We start from the raw sequence: 23,005 nt of genomic DNA on the forward strand, positions 1-23,005 counted from the left end.
CCCCTAGTGGGGGATGTCTCCCAGTTAGGCTACTCAGGGGTCAGGGACCCACTTGAGCAGGGAGTCTGTCCCTTCTCAGATCTCAACCTCCGTGTTGGGAGATCCACTGCTCTCTTCAAAGCTGTCAGACAGAGTCGTTTGCGTCTGCAGAGGTTTCGGCTGTGTTTGTTATTGCCCTGTCCCCAGAGGTGGAGTCTACAGAGACAGGCAGGTTTCCTTGAGCTGCTGTGAGCTCCACCCACTTCGAGCTTCCCAGCAGCTTTGTTTACCTACTTAAGCCTCAGCAATGGCGGGCGCCCCTCCCCCAGCCTCGCTGCTGCCTTGCTGGTAGATCACAGACTGCTGTGCTAGCAATGAGGGAGGCTCCGTGGGCGTGGGACCCTCCCGGCCAGGTGTGGGATATGATCTCCTGGTGTGCCTGTTTGCTTAAAGCGCAGTATTGGGGTGGGAGTTACCCGATTTTCCAGGTGTTGTGTGTCTCAGTTCCCCTGGCTAGGAAAAGGGATTCCCTTCCCCCTTGCGCTTCCCAGGTGAGGCAATGCCTCGCCCTGCTTCAGCTCTCGCTGGTGGGGCTGCAGCAGCTGACCAGCACTGATCGTCCGGCACTCCCCAGTGAGATGAACCCAGTACCTCAGTTGAAAATGCAGAAATCACTGGTCTTCTGTGTTGCTCGCGCTGGGAGTTGGAGACTGGAGCTGTTCCTATTCGGCCATCTTGCTCCGCCCCCAATTTGTTCTTTTTTAATGATAAGTATAATTCTATTGCACAGAAATGTTACAATTTGTTTATCTATTCACGTGCTGATGGACATTTGTGTTGTTCCCAGTTTGGGGCTATCACAAATAGAGCTGCTGTGAACATTTGTGTATAAGTCTTTGTATGACTATATGCTTTCATGTCTCTTCAGTAAATATCAAGGAGTAAAATGGCTAGATCATGAAGTAGGTGTGTGTTTAAATTTTAAAGAAAATGTCAAACTGTTTTCCAAAGTGCGTGTACCATTTTGCATTCCCACCAGCAGTGTATGAGAGTTCCAGTTCCTACACATCTTTAGCCACACTTGGCATAATCATTTAATTTTAGCCATTCTAATAGGTTGTCAGGGTATCTTATGACTCCAATTTGTATTTCTCTAATGACTAATGCTATTGAGCATCCTTTCTTATGCTACTTTACCATCAATACTTTCTTTAGTGAAGTATCTGTTCAGTCCTTTGACATTTTAAATTTGGGTTGCTTGTTTTTTCTTTTCTTTTTCCTTTTTTTTTTTGTTCTTTGAGACAAAGTCTGGCTGTATCGTCCAGGCAGGATGGAGTTCAGTGGTGCGATCTTGGATCACTGGAACCTCTGCCTCCCAGGCTCAAGCAGCTCAAGCAATTCTCCCACCTCAGCCTCATGAGTAGCTGGGACCGCAGGCACACGCCACCACACCTGGCTAATTATTGAATATCTATCTATCTTTTTTTTTTTTGGTAGAGACAGGGTTTTGCCAGGTTGCCCAGGCTGGTCTCAAACTTGTGAGCTCAAGCAATCTGCCTACCTCGGCCTCTCAGAGTTCTGGGATTACAGGTGTGAACCACTGTGCCTAGCCCTTGTTCTTTCTTAATGTTGAGTTTTAGGAGTTCATTAAAATTCTTGATGCAAGTCTTTTGTCATTTATTTTTACCATACACAAAAATAACATAGGAGAATATTCTGTAGAGGTAGAGAAACTATGTAAGTATATTAACATGAGCAACATAAAAGTTAAATTCACATTTTATATAAAGTTGCTGAAAGAAAAAGAAGATTAAGGAGCTGCTAGAACCCTACCTGATACAAACCTCTGCCCTAAAATTATCGGTGTTTGCCATTATTATAAAACCAGAAAACAACTCAAAAGTCCTGTTGCTGAAGCTTGAATTTCCATCAGTTGATGTTTATTTATTTGCTGTAATAGTATTTATCGAAAGGCATGTGCTAGCAAAAGGATGATACATTAACTTACCAACACCTCAATGAACATAATTGTTTGTGATTTTTTTGAAATATGATAGAGAACTGAGAGGAACTTCTCAGGGAAATGACCCACTCAATAGATGGTTAAGTAGAGGGAGAATAGAAAGGTCCATTTATCATGTGAAAAATTTTTAGAAAAGACTATCTTGGCATGGGAGTGTTGGACTCTGCATACTGGGAGTGTTGAGAGCAGCAAAAAATCTAGTTTCCTCCAGGACAGTGAAAGAAAGGTCTTAAATGGGAGGAGGTACAGCAGTAATTGGTGATAATTCTGCTTGATACAATCGTGATTTAACTCTCCAGGTGGAAAAATAAATAAGATAAAACAAATGTTTGGCTCCAAGGAAGGTCAGAAATAGCAAAAACTCTGACTGATAAAATGTTTATGACTCAGGAAAAAAAAAATACAAGGAAGAACGCAGATGGAGAAATGGAAGCCAAAAATGGTATGTAGAGGGTGGGGGGAAGGGATGGCCAGAAAGAGAGGAGGGAAGAAAAAGCAACACAGACGATTAAAACAATCTTTTAAAGGTTTGCTCCCTCTTTCTGAAAAATTTAAAAATATTTTCAGCAAACAATATTGCATCTCTCCTGGTTCTGTTTTGTTCAGCCTTCCTTTCTGCACTGTTGTCTGCTCTTTGTTTTGTATCCTAGTTTTGCAGGGGGAATTCTGCCTAACCAGACACCAGGGGAACTGCCAGCGATGTCAATCAGCTGTCATAACTAGGGCCAGGGACCAAAAAAGAACAGCATAAGCCAAAGAGGAAGAAAAAAATAAAAAAGAGCCAGAGATAGTGTGTGGGAGTATGTTGGTTGGTGGGGGGAGTACAGGAGGAGCTTGCTGGGCTGGGAAAACACATTTTCCCCATTTCTCCTGAGTCACTTCGGCTATACTTTTTTCAACTCTGTGGGAAATCAAGAGTAAAGGCTTGGCTTATCAGTGATTTCACTGAGCCAGGATTCAGAATGCTGAAGGGACATCCTGTACCAAGCTCTGAAACACTGACCTCAATAGAATCCCCACCCCACAGAAAAATATTTGCCTCTTTGTGTGGTAGCCCTGTAAGATATGTAGACCAGCACAGGCAGTAGGAAATATTTAGAGTCAAATACTGACTTTAAATAAAAGAATGGAAAAAGTAGTGGACTTATTTCTTGCCCGAAATGCGGTATGCCAAAGACTTTACTAAGTCCAGTCATTCGTTTGTGTTTGGATTAGTCTTGGAAAGGCTCATTAGACCTACATTTCTGCCAAACACAGTTAGGATTTGCTCATGCCAATGCCCAAATACAGACCTTGAGTTCAGTGTTGTGTCTACCGGGTGCCTTGTCTAATCCAGAATGGGCTTGCTTGTCGTGCTATTTCCAGACATAACATAAACCACTGGGACAACTCTAATTAACATGCAGAATACTGAATAACCTTAAACTGGAGCTATTTTGCCCCAACGGTTTGAGGTCACTAGAATAAGACATCTAGTTTCATTACCCTAGCAGAGGTCTGATGCCCTCTGTGACATAATTTGTTTTAGAGCCAAATGAGTTATATGTTCAAGAGCCTCAGATTGCTTAAGTAGAATGTGTTCAGGTTTGTTCTCTTTATGTATAATTGTTCCAGATACTGGTTCCAATTTGATTCATCCATTATGATTTTGTGATGTGATATTAACCTAGATTTCAGAATGCCAAGGTTTGATGAAGAATAAAAATGACTACATATAAATTCATAATTGTATCATTTTAATAGTTGATACACTAAAGATGATGCAATTCAGCTAAATAAGAAATTGAACTACATGATCCTTTTATTATTGCTCATAGACATTGGAACTACTGTATATATTCTTTGGGTAATCAATACATTATAATCAATGATACATTAACACTTACGAGGTTGGAGGGTCTTGAGGCCCTCACAAACATGAATGCTATTACTGACGCCAAATTTGTCTTTAAAGACTTTGACTTAAGTGAAATATAGATAATAAATTCAAATAGCCATATGCCTATCTGTACATCATTATTGAAGAACACTCATTTCAACAGAGGTTGGCAGTTACACTCCTTAATGTGTCTCCAGAGCCACATCCTTCACATACTTTATCTGAAATATTTTTATCTATTTCTGGCCAAAACCACTTTTGATCCAAATAAAATCCATTTTTTAATTTGTGGCCTCCCATGGGAAAATTCATGTCTATTTGTGATTATTAGGTTTAGGGCAAGGTTTTTTTTTAAAAACAGCTACTTTCAAGCTAGAACAGATCACAAGGAAAGATGTTTCTCTCAATATACAGTTCATTTTGAACAAAGTTGCAGTGAATATATGCACCATAACAGGAAATTGTGTGCATGCAATAATATTTTTACAGTGAGTAACATCTTGTCATTTGTCAACACATTTGTCTTTTATATCCCCCTGCAGCTAAATTTGGTGGAAAAAGCCTATATAAAAAGACATCTATGTATTCCTGTACTTCTAGTGCTCATCTCTGAAAGGCCAAAGCACTTGACAAGCTGGCTATTTTAACATAAAATGATACAAAAGGATAAGGAGCAGATACAAAGGGAGAATATCAGCTTTTTTGTTAAACTCCAGGCTTCTTTGAAACTGTAAATTTGTCCGCAGATCAGGTCAAGGATCAATATGAAAAAGTGTAGCCTGCAGGGATACAGTGATGTCCAAGATTCATTTATTTACTCTAACTTTTGAATTGTATGTCTTATGTGAATATATGTTTTAATAAATCATATTCACTTTCTTTGCAAGCATGCAACTCATGTTTGATATTCAGAACCCAATTCTGTTACTTGGTGTGCTGAATTCACAAAATAGACACACAAAAAAGGGTAGGGAGTAGTGGTCAGGAAAAATTATCATAGAAAATATGGGAAAGCAGGAAAGTAGAGAAATTCTTTATTGATTGATTGATAGATCCTTACTCTGTAGTAAGGTCACACAGAAGTAACAGATAAAATTAACTGAACCCATAACTTAAATTTGGATAAAAATATTTGGATAAAAAACCATAATTGTCTAAGCTTTGAATTATTTTTAGCACTCACCAATTAAAACACATAGACACATGTATTTGTGCCTGCATGAACACACACACACACAACATTAACTTTTATATGCCTAAAGTTATAAAAATTCTGTGCCTTGATAATTTTGCCATTTCTCCAAGGTTGAATTTTTTACTGCTCTTGTCATTCCATAAAATATCTGGAAAATTTTCCACAAGCCTTCCCGGAGACCAGATAAAAATGCCCTTTTGCTGTTCCCTATCACCTTCCCATTTCCTGTGCACACCTACTTCTTGGACAGCTGCATTTAATGTTAGGTTCATGTCCTGACTCAAAGAACTATGACTTACAAAGAGAGGAAAGTTTTGAAGTGAGAGTTTTTATCTGCACTCTTACACAAGAAAAGTCTTTTTCTTTTGAGCGTTGAGTAAGATGCTGGCAGGTCAGCCTCCAACTGCAGAATGGGAGAATATGATTCACTCTTAAATTTCTTTGCTTGTTTTTGGAGTGAACATTTAAAGAACATTCTTTTCAGAAATGCATTCCCTCCATATGAACAGAAATTAGGAAGAAAAACAATGTTTTACCTTATTCTAAGAGACAAGTTAACAACAGCATCTTTGATGAATGTTCAGAATATCCCTAGCATATTTGACCTTAAAATTTCTGGGATTTTCCATAAGATAATATTGATTCAAGGGGCCTATGTGTTAACATTTTATGTGTTAAAATTTTAGCATTTCCCTGTAACACTTGTCATTTCCAGTTGAATATGTTCTCCAGAGGTAGAAGTTTTTGGAATAATATAAATTCAACCTAGCAACCAAACTATGTGACAGGGTCAGTGTGTTGTGTGGCGAGGGTGGGGGGAACTCTGTTTAGAGCCACTCGAAGTTTTCCAGTTTTCCCTAGCTTAACTGTTATCTTCATTTCTCTTCAGCTGTCTCTTGGGCTTTGATGTTCTGTGTTATATTGCCTCTTGAGTACATCCAGCAGGACCTGAAGTTCATGGTTAATATTAACAAGGTGAACACTCTGTTGGCAAGGCACTCCACAGTAAATTCCTCAAGTCCACAGAGACAAATGGCATTCAAAGGACGGTTCTGTAGATAGAAGGTCAGTTTCTGCTCAGCCACCTAATCAAGCATAGGAAATTATTCAGATATGTGCTTATGTTCTTTAGACCACAACTTGTAAGTAATTTGTGAGGTTCTTCATAACTTTTTCTCATTTATTTGTGGGAAAACTTCTGAAAGACAAGTAAAAAGCATATTTGTCTCTTTTCCGTAGCAGTTAAAGAAATATTGTGGCTCATATGGTGGTTTTATCATTAATAGGATAATCTATTATAAAATTCCACATTAGACTGTAGTTTTTTACATTTTGAAAATACTAGTCATATTTGTGTCTTTTATAACTGATGCAGTGCTTTGTGTACAATAAGTGCTCAGTACATTTTTTAAAAAAACCTTAATAGTACATATTAAGTTTTCTCTGACAGTTTTCCCAGAAGGCTTTCAAAGTGTTTTAACAAAACAGAATGTTACCAAGAACTCCATGAATAATAGATCAATAGTAACCACATTTAACTGGGGAGGAAATTGAGATACAGTATGTCCAAATGATTTCAACAGGACCATAATACAGAAACAAACTAATACATTCTAGATGTATTACGTGGTTTTTACCCAGAACCACGTATAGTTTGACTAATGTAGCCTCATCTGGCATGGCCATATGGATATGCAGGAAAGAAGAGGAGAGAGAGGTGAAAGACATTGAGCAAAACCTAGAATAACTAATCTAATTTAATTATCTTCAGGAATTCAATCCAGGTTTATATTTGGAAGCTACTACAAGATCTGTACCCCATTTCATTTTATAGGATATGCAAAAAAGGGTTAAAACATATTCTGGACCTTCTGAAATTTAATAAACATTGTCTCCAGAAGCCGTCTTCAAATGTGAACCTAATTAGCCAAAGGAGGTAGTGAATTAATGTATCAGAACCATCTAAATACTTACCATTTTATCAGCAGACACCAAGGTCCTAAGGTAAAAGGACTTGGAAAGGTAAATGATGGTGGTGGAAAATGGTGAAGTCAAAAGCACTGGGCACTGTCCAGGAAAAAAGTGCTGAGGGTGGAGATGGGGGGAATGAAAGGGAGGATTCCCGGTCTGAAGAGGTAGCATGGGGATTCTGAGAACCTACCTGGGGAGAGGACACTGAAACAGAGCTCGGCTTCACAATGTAGCCTAGATTTGGTCCTGGGCAGTTTTAACAATGATGGTGAAGGATGGATGGGAGGACTGGTACTCGGATGGGAGGGGAGATGTGATGCTTCAGAGTCTCTGTGACCTTCTTGAAGGAACAGGAAATTAGTGATTCTTCAGAAAACAATCTGTTTGCAAGAACCAAAGTCTCTAAAAGTGTTTTTCTTGACATGTTCACCTGACTACAAACAGTGTGTGTTGATCGACCAGTGAAAATTTTCCATCTTCTAAGAGATGTGCTCCTCTTTTCAAACCTGAACATGATATTAGCAAAATCAATTCTAACCATAACCAGTTCATTTTCCAATCAGATTTACTTAGAAATCTCATTATAAAGCCAAACTTCTTTTGTAAATGTTTTATTTTAAATCATAACACTATACTATTGTATAAGCATATATTTGTTTTACTGATTTTTTAAGCAAACTACCATATTAAATTATACAAATGTGAGAGTGTAAAGGCATGGAATAAAAATATTATTTCAAGTTTTATTTAAAGTGAGATTGCTCTGATAAGTCAATACACTAGGAGCTAGGCTGTACTGGAGACCCCGATGATTACTTCTTTATATTCAATTACTGCATATTTGAGAAGCTGCTAAGAGTAATCTGATTTTAGTTAACTGTTCTTAAATCTGGTTTGAACTTGGCCTTGCTAGTCCTTTGACAGATCTGTGAGGGTGAAAACAATAATGGACTAGTTCGAACTTGCTCTTAATGCTTGGGTTTGGGCAGTTCTAGAATTAGACAGATGTCCAGATGGAATTAATGGGAAAAGATTCAAGCCCAGGATGTGAGTTTTAATTGAAACTCCTTGGTTTTCAGTAAAAGAAAACAACTCAAGCTACTTAAGTAAATATTGAGAATTTATTCTAGGAATATAGAGATATTGATAGGTACCTGAGGGCAGGAGTGTAACTAGTCCTTGGAAAAGACTGAAATAGTCCTAGGAAAGTCAGGAAAGCCAGAAAGTACTCGTTCTCCAACTCTTTCTGCTTCTGGTACACATGGCTGGCGTTCAGGTCTCTGAGGCACTTGATATTCTTCCATTTATTTTATTTTATTTTTTGAGACAGAGTTTCACTCTACTACCCAGGCTGCAGTGCAGAGGTGCAATCATAGCTCGCTGCAATCCGAAACTCCTGGGCTCAAGTGATCCTCCTGCCTCTGCCTCCTGAGTAGCTGAGACTACAGGTATCCACCACGTTTGGTGGATTTTTTGATTGTAGAGATGAGGGCTCACTATGTTGCCCAGACTGGTCTCGTCTCGAACCCCTGAGCTATAAGTATCCTCCTGCCTTGGCCTCCCAAAGTGCTAGGATTAGAGGTGTGAGCCACTGCACCCAGCCCCGTACTTCCAACTGAATGTAAAAACTAATGGAACTCTGTTATTATTGAATTTCAAATTCCTGGGAGAAGTGGATGACCTTAACATGGATCAGCTTTTCATCCTTGATCAAATCAGGTCTTTGAAGTGGAGTTGAGTAGGGTGAGTGGAGAAGTGAGGTAATGATATACCAGCCAGCTGGGGAGCTACTCCTATGAGCAGTTCCAGAGAGGTGAGTCGGTGAGTTGAGCAGACATCTGAGAGTAGTCCTATAGAGTTTGAAATAGGGCTCCCTGAATTGATACAACAGAGTAGGAAACAATGAGAAGACAAGTTAAAAAGAAAAATAAAAATGGCAGTAGAGATAAAAATTGATAAAAATTTTTTATCAACAAGAGTTGGAGTCAGCCACTCTGAAACTTCTGGGCGTATTTCCTCCCCTTTGCCAGTGTGGAAGAGGGAGCACTATGGGAATTTCACCTCCTCCCTAAAGCATTTCCTGACTAGTTATTTCTCACTGATGCCCTTAAACTATAAACCTCTACATTACTTGAAACTTGTACCTCACTGAGCTCTTGCTAGTATACTAGCTTTACTTTTTCTGGTGTTGTGTTATACAGATAAATGATAAAAATATGCATATACATATAGCTCCTTCAGATTAGGCTTCATGTTTTTTGTTACTTTATAGCCCAGCTACTTCCAAGAGTATATGGGGCAGGAATTCATCTGAAGATTGGGCTACTCAGGGCTATATACTCTTTTTCACTCTTCAGCATCTATTATTATTTGCAAAATTAGAAAATTGTGCTGGATGAACTCTCAAATGCCTTCTAGCCTAACAGTCTCTGATCCCATGGTCTAAGATATAAACTATCCCAAGTAATTGTAAAACTTGGTGACAAATCACAGCCATGGGGAGTTTGTGACAATTTTAGCCTGCAGGTGTTGCTGTGGAGTAAGAAGAATTAAGAGATGGTAAGCGACCCAGCAAACAATAGCGATAAAAAAGATGTTTTTAAGGATTCTGTTTACATCCCACATGCGGGAGCAGGTTTCCCCTGCTCCAGCATCTCTCTGTGAAAGGACTGGGGTTGGTTTCCCGAACAGGGCAAAAAGCAGAGGGTGTGTGTTCTCGCCAGCTGGACCTCGATATCTGAAAGGATGTCCTGTTTACATTTGGCACCAGAGCTTAGTGATTGCACTGCCTGAGTGCCCAGAGAATGAGATAAAACTCAAAATAAATTTTCACACAAGTTTAAAAAATAACACTCTGCTGACCCTGTCATCGTACCACCTGGGATTCGTTTACCAAAGGCCTGTGTTTCAAAAGAATGCTTACTAAGGAGGGTGAGGCCGTGGCATCCACGGAATGCATTTTTTTTTTTTTTTTTGGTGGCTAGGAGGATTTTCTTCATCCGTTCTCTTTCTCTTCCCCTTATTTCCTTATTTTTTGTTCCCCAACACCCATCTTTTTTTTTTTTTTGAACATAGAGAAAAGGGAGAGGCAGAAGCTTGGCTGACAGCCAGACTCATTTCATGAAGTGACCTGTGTAGGTAACTGAACACTACACCATATACTAAGCATTCCATATAAAGAAAATTAACCAAGTCTATTTTAAAACCTGAAAAGTTTATTTTTTCTGTTTTTAAAGAAATAGTTTCACGTAAGAGGAGGTGTAGGATGTGGTGGCAAGGATCCAGGACAAAGAATAGAAAGGAATGAGAAACTGGAAAATAAAATTTACAGGTGAAAAATCATCATGGGAGACAAAAACTCTTAAACACCAGTTTGTTAGTCTCGGCACCTGGAGTGCTGTGCGAGTTGGACTACTGGTTCACTGCAGATTTTTGTTAAGCAAACATTCTCTTATGATGCCCTACTCAAAGGCCTCTTGTCCTTTCTGACAGCTCGCCTCTCTGACCGCCTGAACTGGTTACAGTTAGCACTAACTATTGCCATCTTTTATTGCTGGCTACCATTCTGCCTTAAATTCTTCCAGGCATGAAATGTATAGGGAACTATATATAAGGAGATGGCTTCAAGTGTGTAAAGTGTCTCCCCAATGAAATTGGAAGTTTCCTCAAGGTAAGTCACCGCAGAATTCCATTTTTTAGGCATTATAGTACCTACCCAGAAATTAATCAAGCAAGACCAAAACAACATAGAAGTTTCTAACTTTTTAGTCTTCCCCCACCCCCCAACATTTGTACATTTTATGATTTCTTTGTTTATTCTACACTGCATGTACAAAACAAGATTTGAGTACCAAATTGTGTGTATTTGAGGATGCCAACATTGCTTTTGCAATAAGTGGAACCAGAATTAGCAATTGAATAGCGAAGTAAATGAAGACCAGGTACTCATAACCCACCATTTATCATGGGTTTGCCAGACAACTGCGTTTATTTCACTCTACGTGTGAGAGAACATGCCTAGCAATCAGGTCAGCACTATGAACATTGCACTGTATTTATCTTTAGTCCCTAAACATTGTGTGTAAGCAAGGAAGTGAGATGGAGTAATAAAAAACCATTATAGAGTTCTGAAAGCCCTCAATTTCATATTTACATCTTGGAACCAGCTCATTCTGACTTCATAACTCCTTAATTAGAGGCACAGTCGTTTTCTTTTCTGTAGGGCATTTTTTTCACCCTCACAATACAAGCATACATTTGGTAACTAATACCAGCAATTAGCCTCATCTGCTATGTAAATGAGTGTAATTGCAATTAAATACTTTAGTAGGCCCAAAGGGAAAACATGCAATCATTACAAAGTAGGAGAGCATGGTTAAGGGACATTTCAAAGTGGTAGCAGAAGTGCTTTTCCCTGTGGTGTCAGGAGCCTTTTCTATGGTGAATTATTTCACTGGGAGCCCTGGAACTTGACTTGCATTTCTTGTTCTATTTTCCTACAGCGATAAGAAGAAAACTGTCCTTTTCAGCATTTCTAAGGGTTGATTGGTTTTGGTAACAATTGGTTTGGAAAATTGATTGCTCTTCAGTGTAGATCCAGGGCTTAAAAATGTTAACTTTCAGCTATGTTTGGTGTACAAGTTGGAGAAACAACACTATTCGCCAAAAAGATATTTTTTAGTATCAATAATTGCTGATTAGTAGATCTTGAGGTTGAGAACTGTTGGAAGAACATAACACACATGAGACAGAGAGACGCCCTACTAGGGAGTCAAGCCGTACTGGTCCTATTACCAGAAAGGGCTCCGGATCTAGACCCCAAGAGAGGGTTCTTGGATCTTGTGCAAGAAAGAATTCGAGGTGAGTCCATAAAGTGAAAGCAAGTTTATTAAGAAAGAAAAGGAATAAAAGAATGGCTACCCCATAGGCAGAACAGTGGCATAGGCTGCTGCTTGCCCATTTTTATGGTTGTTTCTTGATGATATGCTAAACAAGGGGTGGATTATTCATGAGTTTTCTGGGAAGGGGATGGCAATTCCTGGAACTGAGGGTTTCTCCCCTTGTTATGCCATATAGGGTAACTTCCTGATGTTGCCATGGCATTTGTAAACTATCATGGCACTGTTGGGAGGGTAGGAATGAGGATGACCAGAGGTCACTCTCATTGCCATCTTGGTTATGGTAGGTTTTAGCCAGCTTCTTTACTGCAACCTGTTTTATCAGCAAGGTCTTTATGACCTGTACCTTGTGCTGACCTCCTATCTCATCCTGTGACTTAGAATGCCTAATCATCTGGAAATGCAGCCCCATAGGTTTCAGCCTCATTTTATCCAGCCCCTATTCAAGATGGAGCTGTTCTGGTGCTCTGGTTCAAAGGCCTCTGACAGTACTGGTCGGTGGCATATAGTAGCTTTAAGCTCAGACTTTGGAGCTAGCCCTCAATAGCTGCATGTACTTGGGCAGGTCATGTACCTATTTTCCCCATTTGTAAAATGGGAAGGCATAGTATATATCTCTTAGTGTTGCTTTAAGGATGAATTTTATTTATGCACATGAAGCATTGAGAATACAGTCTGGCAAAAAGTAAATACTTGATAAATGTACGTTGAAAGAGCTCTACACCTTTCATTTCTTCATGCAAATTTCGTCTCTGAATAATCTAAACTTCAAAGCAATGTACCTAAATAGAATCCTTTTGGTATCTAGGAAGCTTACTATAGATTATGCCTTAAGACTTCTTCAAGGAGCATGTTCCCCATGACATTCACTATTATAGACATACATTTACCTAGGCGTAAGTCACATTGTAATGCAGGAACTTCTTACTGAGAATCCAGGTAAAACTGATTCGTTTTTATCAATGGATAGTGAATATGTAACAAATCAGTTTTCTTCTTTGCCTTGGCTGCTAGGAATCTCAGAGGTAAACTTGTAGCCAACATATCTCTAGTAATCTATACAGGACTCTAGCGCATTAGGGATAATATCACAGGTTTTTGTTTCTACTTCTTTTCATAAACAACCATTTCCTTATTTGTAAAAAATACTGTGCTGTATGCATCTTGTGACTCCCTCACATACTCTTATGTAAATGTGTCTCATTGAGTGAGTCACTTTGCCTCTTTGAGACAGAGTTCCTTCATCTGTAAAATGTAAAGTTAGGTCTGTGACCTTTACAATTTCTTCCAGCTTCATAAATAAGTTTTTGTTGTTGTTGAAAATGATAGCCTGGTTTAATGAAGGGAAGAATTGTCAGAAAACAAATGATACATAATCTCATTATCAGAGCCAAAGGATATAGAAGAATCTTTCAGACCTCCTCACTTTGGTTATTTCTACTTTTTCTTTCACTATATATTACGCCAAATACTTTCGGCCAATATAAGCATTTAAAGACATGATCATGAATATTGGTTCCTTCCCAGCAGTGAATGAAAAGGCAGAAGGCTTAGTTTTTGGCAGTGGAGGTGGGCAAAGCGTTTTAGTGGTTTCCCCATAGTTTCTCCTATATCCTATTCAAGGAATAGGGAACAGTGGAACCTCCAAGAATGAAGATAATAAGGAAAGACCATAAACCTCTTTTGCCACTTTTGATAGAAGGGAAAAATCTAGAGTTCTTATTTTCCTCTCTTGTTCACCTACCACGTAGGAGTTAGAAGGGGAGCTTCAAAGGCTTAGCACTGTCCACCCTATTGAGCTATGTTATCGGAGAAAAGGCTGCCAGATGTTTAGCAATCAAACTTGGTGCAGAACATAACTTTAATGGAAAACAGAAGGGCGTTCTGTTTGCCTCTCACTGTGCTATCTATCTGAAAGACTTTCAGGAGCCCCCTTTCCTTACCCTCTTTGAAAAGCATATGTATGCTTTCTGAAGTGCTATAATTTGACCCAATTGATACAATAATAAGATGAATCTTTACATACACTCCTGAAACAAGTAACTTTGAATCCTTGGGGATGAAGTTTATAAAGCCTGCATTTTCTAGAGTTAAAAACCACCTTGAGAGCAATTAATCAAACACAAATAGGAACATTTGGTATTAAAACTGCCCCAAAGGAGTCAAATCCTGTTTTCTCTGTTTATAGCTGGTCAGTTCCCATGGGACCTCAGATTCAATGTTATTATTATTTTTTTTTTCTTTTTGTAAAAGTGTAGTAACTTTCTAATGGGATAAGGGGGTTAAGTGTGTAGGAAATATATTTCTTAGGAAAAAAGGCAAATTTAATTATCTCTTCATTAAGATGACTTTAAAAAAAAAAGAAATACCCATTCTTTTTAGACAAGATTGAAAAAGAGATGGTTTTGATAGAAGATCACTTTGGACCACTTTGACAATGAGGGAGAAACCGTCTCAAGCTCTGAGATATCTCAAATGATTAAGGCGTAAAGGCTTCTCATGGCTCCAGAGAACAGAGGTGTTTATTCAAAACATGTATTTGCTTAAGGTGGCACTGGCTTATTTTTAAAGAGTTTGTTCCATACCCAAAACTTTATTCTTACAAACTTATCTCATGGTAAAGTGCTCATCTGTGGGTTGTAAAGATCCCTACGACATCTAGCTCCAGTGGGGCCATGAATAAGGGTAATGAAAGTTTTATTTTAGTGGCTACTTCCTCTAGAAGCTATCCATGCTGACCCTCTCTTAAAAAAAAAAAATAACAACAAAAAGATAAAATACAGTTAATGGAAATTCAAATGTAAAATAAATTTGTAGACTTTCTGTTTCTTTTTATTTTGTTAAAATTTAATTTTCAATTCTAGTGAAGCCAGAAAATAGAAATTCTGATATAATTGCAGTTAGTAGAACAGTTTGGTTGAGTTAATGTTATGCTATTATTTGAGACATAGTTTCCAGCCTCATCTTAGGTCTTTTGATGCTATCTTTCATCACCCGGCCTTTCTTATTTTCCATTAAATTTCCAGTGTCTGGTATGTAGAGGATACTCAAAAATAGGCCATGGATTTGGGGTTGGCGGCTACACAATTATCTATTGGGAAGTTTTCTTTCCCGGCCCTGCAAGCATCCTCTGCATGCCCACACTTGATTGACAAATGGTGTTTAGAAAGGGAAATTGTTCAGAAGGTAATAAAAATATCTTTGTTTATAGTCTGACCACAAAACAAAGTGAGAAAACTCTAGGCCCAATTTCTAGTTCTCTGGTCCAGAGACAGTGCCGAGCCTCACTTGGTTTCCAGTGTGCCCTTCACGAGGCAAGTTTAGGCTCTTGAGAGGAGGCTCACTATCCACATGATTTGGGTCTCCCTTCCTCTCCATTTCCTTTGATAACAATGCATTTCCCTTCATCCATGGACTGCAAGGGCCCTTAGAACAGGAGCAGGATCTGGGTAAATAAACCTTGGCCTGATCTCTTTTCCCAAATTCATGGCCATGTTCCCAATTAAACAAAAGATCCTACATCGGATTCCAGTGGGTATCCCCTATTTTAGACACTCAAAGAAGGACTTAAATTTGGGGGGTAATGTTTAATATTAAATATGTTTGCTGCTTTTGAATGATTACTTTCAAATATTATACCTGCTTACTTTTCTTACTCATGTGAAAAATCATGGCAAATTCCTGAAGTCAGTTATATTTTAAAAGAGAAGCAACTTATAAGGTGGATTTGGGGGGTTGGGAAGAAAGATTGGAATCATGTTTGTTTCATTTTAAGAAGATATGTGTGTATATTTTAAATCATTTTAGGAAAAAAATGAGTCTAGGATGCTATGAAAATGAGTTAATAGAGCTGATCACTAAAGTGAGATTTTGTCTGATGAAAGAATATATTTTGAATCACCTCAACTATATACTCTGAGATATGTTAGTTTATAGGGTATACTTTTATTTTTGTAGAAACAGTTTACATGTCTGAAAGTCTGAATTAATTTATGACTGCTGCTGAGGCATTTCCTATTTATCAGGCATAGAAACCAAGACCAAACATAGAAAAAGAGAAAAATTTTACAAAATTTATAAAAAAAATTCTAAGTATACAAACCATGCCTTTAGGATTACAAACACACATCTTGTTTCTTCATTTGCTTTTTTGGCTACTATAACAGAAATGCTTGATGTATGGCTACCAGGAAACTGGAGGTAAACCAAACTGGAATTTGAGAACTTAGGGACACAGCCAACTGAAATATCACTTTTCATGAATTTTAGTGGCCCACAGAAAGTGTGGGTGAAGAGTATAAACTCATCACCAGTACAATAAAAGAAAATTGAAAGTATCTTCCTCACTGAAGAGCAGGAAGCATTATGTTTGTGCTCCAAACCAATAGAAACAGATATTCAGTATTGAAAAGAAAGGAGGTTGGGGTAATAGTGCTGACAGAGTCAACGCAGAGTAGAAGGTCTTTTTGTGTAGTAGCTCACCAAAAGGGTGATTCTCAAAGATCATGTCTGACCCAAAGAACAATTAAAAGGTTAAAGCAAAGCAATACATACAAATATTTCATTTGTTATTGCCCTCCTATCCTACCATTCTTCAACAATTCAGTAGTTGCTACTTGAATGCCCACTGTGTGCACATTATCATAGGGAATCACAGAGCTTGTCTTTAAGATCTGTTGCCTCCAGAGACCTTTTCTGATGTTTATGAAAGGCCTTTGCTGTTCCTGGAATATATTTGTTCAATGAATGAGTGGAAAAAATAATGCAAAGATCTGTAACATGAAGTCTCTGCCACAAGGAGCCTATTGATTGTAAAAGCATTCATAGAGTGCTTCAGAGTTCACAAAATCTATTGACCTACATTATTATCTATAGTAGTCAGTGGTTCCAACTCTGATTTGTATTGGAACCACCTGGGCAGGCTACTTGTTTTTTAATGTATAGATGCTTGCAACCCAACCTGCCTTTGGAAATAGAATCTTGTTGGGAAGTGGGAGAGAATGTGGAGGAAACGGGGAGCAGCATTCCTCAAATGATTCTGGCGTCTGGTCATATTGTGACGGACAATGTCATAGTGAAGAGAACATACTGCTGGCTCTGAAATCAGAGTGGATTTGAAACCAGCCTCTAGCCATTTCTAGTTTTTTAACTTTAAGATTAATCACCCTAAGCCTCAGTTTTCTCATCCATAAAATGGGGAGAATAACAATAGCTAACAACAGCAATAACTAGTCCTTATAGAACTGTTGGCGGGGCGTTCAAGGAGCTGATCCACATAAAGGGCCTATCTTAGGGCTTGTGCTGACTAGGCACACAGTAAAAGTAAACTTTATTAGCAATTGCTAACTATTAGGGCCTGTGACTTATTTCATTTTTAGTAGTAGACCTAGACCAAATAACCACATTCCTTGTCTCTTCTGGGAGAGGCCGTCCTGTCATTTTCTCTCATCTGTTCAGCCACAAGATGGTTAGGGAAGCTCACTCCTCCTGAATTGCAGCCAGTACCAACTAGACCTTTGGTAAGGTCAGGATAGAAGAGACTGTGGCATTTCTAATCCCCCTGGACTTCCCTCTAGAATGAACATGCTTATGTTGTTTCAGGATTTCCACTTAGGCCTTGCCTGGAAACCAGAAGTTAAAGTTATCTAAAAGTGATAAGCTCAGGAACTACATGAAGCATTGATTTGAATCAGTTTCCAAGGTCACCAAAGGTTCAGAAGCTGAGAAAGAGATGGCAGTTTAAGGGTTAGTGGGAGAGGGTCCAGCATTTTACCCACAGGAGAAAATTTTTTTGTAGAAAGAAAAACAAGTTTTTACTGAAGTAAGTGGCCAAGAAAGTAGGTAAAGTTAAATTAATGATAAACTATCATTTCAGTCTCTAAGATAAACAAAATAAGCAGCTGTAATAGCATGAAGTTTATCAGAGTGTGATAGGAAGGTCAGGCATGACAAATTGAGAGACTGGGACATTGAGCTGGCGCATGACAATTATGTAACTCACATTGCTGCTAAATTTAAACACAAGCAGCCTTCTCTGGAGGTGTGTGGGTGGAGAGGTGAAGGGGCAGATTGAAAACAATGGCCTTTATTTTCATAAGGTACTTTAATTTTAGGCCAGCATTGGATGTGAACTTTCAGCTAACTGTACTTTTTGGTAGTTCTGTATTTTTTGAACTGAGGTTACCCTTAGCCCCATGAAACCCCCTGTTTTTCTGTCAAACTACTATATCGAGTGCAGTTTTCTCTGGCCTCCCTGGAAGTGGAAATGTCTGGGCCTTTCCCCTGCAGAACGCAAAACATAAACAGAAGGGCATTAAAATGGAAACAGGATCTTGGTTCTCACTGTTTCACCAGGCTCCTTAGCACTGACCTCTGACCCTCATTTAAGATCCCATGGAAAGTCTGGGCATCTGGGGTGTGTAGCTCACTGTGGGAATTTTTTGTTGTTATGGTTGTTGTTTTCCTCCTCCTGGATTATTTTGGCTTAACCTGAGGCTATGATGTAAAATAAGCCACTTTCAAGAGCTTTCCCTGACCTTGTTTGGGGATAAGGTTAGAAGATGGGATTTGACTACTGGCACTGTCAATTCAAGAATCCATTTTCAAGTTGTTATCTAAAATTCATGTGAGAAAATAAAAAATAGCATTTCTTCCATTCTATGACACTGATGACAGGTACATTTTGATTTTTGAAAACCCATGTAGAATTGTTGAGGATATTGAGTCTTCATGATTTTTTACTCGCATGTTACTTTTTAAAAAAGTAGGCCTCCAGATCAGATAACGTCTTCCACATTTTCTTGAGCTACGCTGTATGACATTATACTCTCACTAAAGAAGTCACCTTTCCTGATCAGTCTATGGGAAAGACCTCAGAGAAGTTAGTTTTTCTTTGAAGGAATTCTATGTGTTCTTCTTGAACAGTCTAAGAGGCTAAAGTCCAGAAATATAATTGGAAGGCAATTTTATTTATATTTATTTATTTATTTTTTAGGCTGTCTCATCCTGTCACCCAGGCTAGAGTGCAGTGACACGATGTCGGCTCACTGCAACCTCCACCTCCTGGGTTCAAGCAATTCTCCTGCCTCAGCTTCCTGAGTAGCTGGGGTTACAGGCATGTGTCACCATGCCTGGCCAGTTTTTGTACTTTCAGTAGAGTTGAAATTTTGCCATGTTGGCCAGGCTGGTCTCAAACTCCCGGCCTCAGGTGATCCGCCCGCCTCAGCCTCCCAAAGTGTGCAGATTACAGACATGAACCACCATGACCAATCTGGAAGGCAATTTTAAATATTCTTATTGAGTAGCTAATTTATATGTACATTTAGGAATAATTAGTAGAGGATGTAGAAAATTTTCAATAAAAGCATGAGAGCAGTCCTCCATGATGAGGTGGAGTAATCCTCCCCTCCTTGGTTGGATTGCATTGCATGTCTTAGGGAGAGAGTCTTCTGTTTCACAAGTGCTGAGTCTCGTTTTCAGCCTTTCTCATCCATAGTGGACTTTCTCATGGCTCAGTTCCAGTTAATATAGAAAAGAGTAAGTGTTGTGAAAATTTTGTACTCAAAGGCTGAAAAGTTTTCTTACAAATATTTTGAATTTTTTAAAAGAGAATCTTAACAGCAGCAAATAATTCATCTTTATGAATTCATCTTTTTTCCCTCATGAGAATTCAATGTGCTGTATGAAGAACATATGAAATTCTTATTTTGAGTGGAAGTACTGAGACTTGGCTGGATAAGTGACTTGCCTAAGGTCACTCAGCAAGTCTCACAGCATATAACACTCACATTCTCAGCCTCTAGTGCTGTACTGTTGTATATATAATAAAAAGAGAAAGGAAAACCTTTTTGTACTTCTGCAAAGAAAAAGGAACAGCTAGGAATGCACATGTGTGTCCTTTTAAACTCTCTACATGAAAATCCATCTTTTCCAGGAAGCCCTCTCTTACTGGATATACATATGTGGGAGATTCTAAAATCTTTCTAATAAGTGTCTGTTTTTGCTTTAATTTTATTTTAGGACTTATGGTTCTAGAAAGCAGATATATATTTGATCTCTGCAGTACTAAAGCTATAGTTATTTATTAGACAAATGTCTGGAGGAGAAGCAAGGGAGAATATATGACTGCGAGACTAAACAGGCCGCTGAAGGAAGCCGTGAAATAGGTCCTTGCTGTACCATACCACTATTTTTCTCTGAAAATACCTTTACCCCTTGCGCTCTGCTATTCTAGGCCTAGGACCTTTTAAAAGTTTCTTCCTCAACAATGTCTCCTTTATTGATACAGTTTAGTCATCTACCAACACCTACATAACTTCATTTGGCTTGATATTTTTTTCTAAGCATTCTTTATCTTGTTCATGTGTCTGCTCAGTACTTTCAATTCAATGATATATCTTTTTTCATTAATTTTTTTTGAAATTCCACAAGACTAAACATACCGTTCCACACAGAGCAGGTAGTCAATATGAATTTGTTGATTGATTGTAATATGATATAAATCATGGGCACAATAAATTACTTGGCTACATACAGAATTCTTACAACTCTCTCTTCTGTGTGGAGATGGGATAGAACCAGAAGGGTATGTCTGTGTAGGCCACATGTCCCGGTTCAGGGAGTCCCACATGAGGAACATGGTCTTACATGGTAAAATTGAGTTACCTTTAGTAATAGCAGCAACTTATATATGTATAGCTCCTGGGATTTCAAATATATTTTATACCTATTAAGTCACTTGATTTGGGAGTCAATATATATTAACTTCATGTTATGACTGAGGAAACTCATAGGAATTTGGTGATTGTTCTTGTTTGCATCTTGCACGTAGTTGAATCTCAAAACCAGTATTTTGTTTGTTTTTTCTTTAACCTCTTGGTCTGATGCTCTTTCTAACCCGCCAGGCTGCTTCCTTCATTCCTTAAAGCTAACACTGCAGTGGTCAGTTTGTGAATCATCTTGGAATACCATCCCTGCCTTAATTGATATTTGCAAATACTCTGAACAAAGAGAGCCCCACCACTACTATATGCCCTGCATCTCCTGGCATAATAAACTTGTATCCTGAAATAAGTCTTAAAGAACCACACGTAGCTCAAACGTTGTACTCTGAACATATTGAGCTCTTGTGCATCATTTGCCCAGCATGAACCAAAAGGAAGTTTAGTGTAAGCTTCTGGGCCAACTGACCTACCAGAAGGAAGATTATAACATACTTTTCCTTTTTCTCGGAATTGGGAGGGTACATTTAGTAGCAACTTTCTGAAGGAGCAGAAAGTCCAATATCTATGAAATTGTCAAAAATGATTAGCTAGTAATACAAAATAGTCATTACCATAATGTGTTTTCAGAGCAACATGCAATAATAAGGTATTTTTAAAAAACTCTTTAAGCCACATGGAATTCTTGGTGGGCTAACTTCTCATCTACCCTCAATGGCACCACCTCCGCCATACCATTTGTGGTACTTCCTGTTTTGTTTTGTTTTTAAGGGTTGGTTTAATTTCAGCTAGGTTAGACTCCATAGTCTCAAATCTCTTAGGGAGCAAGATCTGACTTAGATCCTTCCATTGAGCCCTGTTACATGCCTACTCTTCGCTGTACAGATCCAGTCTTGCAGATTTAGTGGAGATCATTACCAACCATAAATTTTATGTGCATTAAAGGTAGTTTTCCTCTCTTGTAATCATTATTAATATTTGATGGCCAAGGTATTATTCTTTATCGATAATTTTATAGATCATAGTTAATTTAGAATGAAAAAAATCAGAACTGTAATGCAAAGTAGTGCAGCTCCACTTTAAAAAGTGACCTTGTCAAAGAGGTGCATTTTTACTTCAATTAAATTCAAAGTCAGTCAGTCCCATAGGTAATGTTAGCAATTATAAGAATACTTTGCAAAAGTAGTTAAAAAACACTCAGAGAACTTTTATGTGATGCTAGTTTTTAAAGCAAGAATGACTTTCTTCCAAAACTTCAATTCTTTATGAGATCATTTTGGAGTGTACTGTTACATAAAACATGAGGTCAGTAACTAAGGCTAATTAAATTTTAGTAGGAGCAAAAGTCACCGAAAGGTTTTTGCATTCATCCTACCAATTCTAAAACAGTGATACAATACACCATTAATAGCCTTAGAATTGCTAATTATTTCAACATGAATAGCGATATCAACGCTGTCAGCTTAATTTAATACACTCAGGAGAATTCCTGCAGAATGCATGATTTCTCTATTATTTCCTGGTTTTCACAACCATTAAAAGCTATAAATTCTCTTTCTTCAGAAAGAGAGAGAGATTAGTAGTCTAGAGTCTTCTCACTTTTTTGAGAATGTTAAAGTTGTTATTTTTAAAATAAATGGGAAGTAAAAACAGAATAGAAATTAAAGAATGAGAGTACCCCAGGCTTTATTCTGTGATCTAGTACGAGGTAAATGTTCATAACTCCAAAAGAATTAAAACACTCATGCCTTCCATTAGTTCCAATGGAGTTCTCACTCAGGGAATAACCTTAGACTTGGGGTTGAAAGTGTCTTTTTTTTCTGGAGGGAAACTAAAATTAAAGCCTGGAGGAGTGAAAGTTATAAGAAGTTGATTAAATAAACAAGAAGGTTTTATTTATTAGAAACTTTAGTAAGTTAAAAGGAAGAAGTGAGTCACTCATTTCATAACGTACACTATTTAGAAGACAATAGGAAGCAACTACAGTTTTTTTCATGGAAGAAAGATGAGTTAAAATGGATTCTACAAAACATTAATTTGATAGTAGCAAACTAAAAACTACTGGTTTAGACTCTAAAATCATGGACACTGAGAGTTAGTCAAAACCTTCAAGATCGTCTAAGTTTCTAATGGATATATTTCCTCCACAACATCCCTTATTGACCAATCTTGGTTTGCATATCTCTAGTGAAACTTAGCACCTCATTTTCAGAATATTCTAATTGTTCGAAAATTTTCTTCACACCAAATACTGTCATCCTTGAATATTCACTCATTTGCTGGTTTAGTGTCTCTGTAATGTGGTCCTTGACATGCTTTTAGGTGCCAAACAGGAAAGCA

General features: G+C 38.2%; 1 long non-coding RNA gene across 2 annotated transcripts in view; it reads left to right on the top strand.

The window, feature by feature from the left end:
- Nucleotides 1-23,005, top strand: part of LOC106999127 (uncharacterized) — a 318,273-nt gene that overhangs the window by 148,693 nt on the left and 146,575 nt on the right. The window lies entirely within an intron of this gene.

This window comes from Macaca mulatta, chromosome 7 (genome assembly GCF_049350105.2).
Source record: "Macaca mulatta isolate MMU2019108-1 chromosome 7, T2T-MMU8v2.0, whole genome shotgun sequence".
NCBI lineage: Eukaryota > Metazoa > Chordata > Mammalia > Primates > Cercopithecidae > Macaca > Macaca mulatta.